We start from the raw sequence: 3,485 nt of genomic DNA on the forward strand, positions 1-3,485 counted from the left end.
GGGGAGTTAAAAGGTAACACAACCTCTGTTACTTCTTTAAGGGAAAAAAATGGATTCAAAATAATTCAGCATCCTATTGGCACTTCTCATTCTGTACACGTTTTAAAGAATCAGATTTTATTGTATATGTCCAATGTTTCTCAGTGTAAACCAACGTTTTATTGCTGTCTTTCTAAGTTACTGCAACATGCAAAGCAGAGTTCTGATTGTGATGATCCGATACCCATCAAACCAGTGCATAAGCACTTCTTTTTTAAAGCCATTTTTAAATACAAGCAAAAGAATTTATAAAAAAGCAAACTGGGAAAAAATATGAAGACTTTATTTTTTCTAAATTGGATAGAACGTGTCCACAGGCGGCTCACTAAAGTCAAACATTTGTTCAACAATATGGCTCTCGTTGTCTGACTGTTGCTCAGTTGTCTCCTCTGTTGTCAGTAATGGGAGCTGCTGTTGGAATCAGCACCGTAAAGCACTGATCGCATGTTGGTGTGGCATTGACAGATGGGGTTGGCGTTGCTGGAAGGGGCGTCGTCTTCATCACAATTGGTTGGTCAGTACCCATTGTGCTTACTTCAGGAGGGACTGTACTCCCCTCTTCAACAGTTGTCATCGCAGTAGAGGTCGTGACTGGCGTGGTCACTTCGGGATCGATAATCTCCTCAGAGGACAACCCCCTCTCCTCAGATGATTGACTTTCTGAAGATTCGCTGGAGCTCATGGAGTTGAAAGCATCCCCAGTGAACCTGTGGTGATAATGTTGGATTTTGTGGTCGGGGATATCGGCATCATGATGCCTTCTGAAAGCCATCTGTGGTGGGAAAACCAAATAATAGAGACAATACCCTCAGATTCTGTTAAATAAGCAAAAATCTGTGTTTGTCTGACAGAAAAATATAATTTTAATGACGGTGTTTAAAAGGTTTAAAAACACTTTTAATGTAGCCCCACAATTAGCCGAAACATAAATTTTATGTCCCTTAAAGTTACAGAGAAATGTTTTAAAACGATCCCGAAACAACCATTAATCAGCACAGACTTCTTACACGCTACTGTCACATTTGGAAGAAAACATCATTCAACGTGAAAATATCCCAACAAAGACCAAATGTATGAATAGAATTTTTCATTTAGGACAGGTTATAAATGAAAAAGATGGAAAATTACCTTACTGTGATATAAGTTGAGGATAAATGCCACAATGAGGAAGTATCATAAAATAAATTGAAAATTTCAAAAAAATGTTTTTTATTCATAAAAAAGGTAGATTGAAACTGGTTGAAATCCAGTAAACAATCTAAATGCTCAAATGGACTAAAATCCTTTGCACATAATCCTATTTGTTTTATATAAACATTTGCGTGCTGTTGGATGTGTGGTTTGGGAGTATGTAGGCTGTAGTTGTTTGGATGGCACTAATCCCAAAGTGTCATCCCAAATCATAGCGTGTATAAAAAGATGGACATATCCGCTGTGACGTCACCCACTGGTTTGTGAAACCCCGCCTTTAAGCCTTGTGGCTGAGCATCTTGGTGTTTTGAAACAGGGCGGGATGAGGGTTTATCTGCTCATAAAACCAAGGGATACACATCTGTATGATAGCTATGCTGAAAATTACAGAGTAAATCAGCACAAAGTAATTTACTGAGCAAACTTCATGTTTTGTGTTTAACCTAGTGGTTCAAACCTTAAAATCAGCAGCAAAGTACATCTGACTTCTTTTTGAAACCAATGGAGTCACTCCCCACTGTTCATTTGAAGGACTGCAGAGTGATGTCATGTTTCAGACCAAGACCTATGCCAGTAGACACTATGCATCCCAAAGTGTTGGCTAGTTTAATCAACTAATTACTCAAGTTGAGGGTCACACATCCCAAGGGGCACAGCTTACTGTAACGCCAACAAATTGGTAGAAATCTATGAAATGCGGTTGAGTTCAAGTAAAAAGTGGAATAAAATGGAGAAACTCGAGTAAAATATAAATATCTCAAGTATCTCAAGCTGAGACAGATGGCAAGAAAACAGCTTAAGTGAGGAAGATAAGAGAAGTTTGCGGTTCTTTTGCGGGTTAACTTACTGGCTTGGCAGATGTTGTTGTAAGAAGGGCGATGACGAGGGCGGTTTTCAGAAGTTCCATTTCTGATTGATTGCTGTCTGTGAAGGAGGGAAACCACAGAGAAAAACAGTCACACAATCCAGACACAAGACACTCTGACAGGGTGGGCATGACGGATGCACACCGAAACGTGTTATAAATGAAATTAAAATTTAATTAACAGTTGTTCATAGAAGCAGTTATCATCATCAAATTTTATAAAGTATGAATTAAAAAACAAAATACAATCTGTTAAAATAATAATAAGAAGAATAAAAGAAAAAACTCACCACTTTCTGGTCTGTAGTTTATAAATTCTTTTAAATCCTCTGTAAAATCAATCCAACTCTCTGCTGCTGTTTGTTGTTTATCAGTGTGCAAAGGTGTGTGACTTCAGTGGAGACAGTGGCTCATATATACTGCCTGGCAGAGAGCTGGGCTGGGCATGGCTGTGACGAGGACCTGAGAGAAGGATTGAGTAATACTGTGTTTTCCAGGGCCAGAGTGAAAGGGAGGGACAGGACAGAAGGTTTTTAGCACACAATATAACTCATCAAAATGCTACAAAATTAGCACTGAGATTATTTATCGTGTCTGCTGAGTTATGAGCTTTACTGGCAGATGCTTGCATTGTTTTGATGATCAGAATTAAAGACGGGCTCTGAGTCTGTGTAAATACCTTCTTGTAAATGAATAATTACACCTCAATGAGTTTAACGGGATATACAAATGGGAGCTCAGCGTGAGGGGTTGAAATTGGATTTTGCTCCAATTTCAAACCCTCACTCTGAGCTGTCTTTTTATTTATCATTAAATCATTAAGTCTGTTAAATCTAATTTCATGCAAACACTAAGACCTTTACAGAGTGTTGGAGCTTAAACAACATTTTGCTGTGATCTTTAATCTGTGATCTTTAAAAGTGTTAGCAGGTGTCGTAAAAGGGGGTTTGTTAGGCACAAGGGGGTGATGAAGGTTAAGTAAGTAAGCAGGATGTGGAGCAACAGTTTTCTGACAGTCGTGGTTTAGTTGTAACATAAAAGGAATGTAAAGGGAGCTCCTACCAGAGGCATTTGTTTTGGATTTTTCGGTTTGTATGGAGAATAATTGTTTTCCTTTTTTACATTCACCTTGTTTTTGCTACCGAAAAGCATACATGCGATTCAAGAAGAGCACGAGTCAGAAACTTTACGTCCTGCAGAAGCGGCAAAGAAGGACCGAAGGTTGCCGCTACACAGAGCATTGCTTTTGTTATTCAGGGACGGTCAAACTCAGCTGTAGTTAGCATCTCTGTCAATTCAGTTCAATTCATTTTTATTTATTTGCCACAAAATCAAACAACAGTTGCTTTATATTGTAAGGTAAAATCACCCCAACAACCATATTACCGCC

Source organism: Pundamilia nyererei, unplaced genomic scaffold (genome assembly GCF_000239375.1).
Source record: "Pundamilia nyererei isolate P.nyererei 1_Seehausen unplaced genomic scaffold, PunNye1.0 scaffold00016, whole genome shotgun sequence".
Lineage (NCBI taxonomy): Eukaryota > Metazoa > Chordata > Actinopteri > Cichliformes > Cichlidae > Pundamilia > Pundamilia nyererei.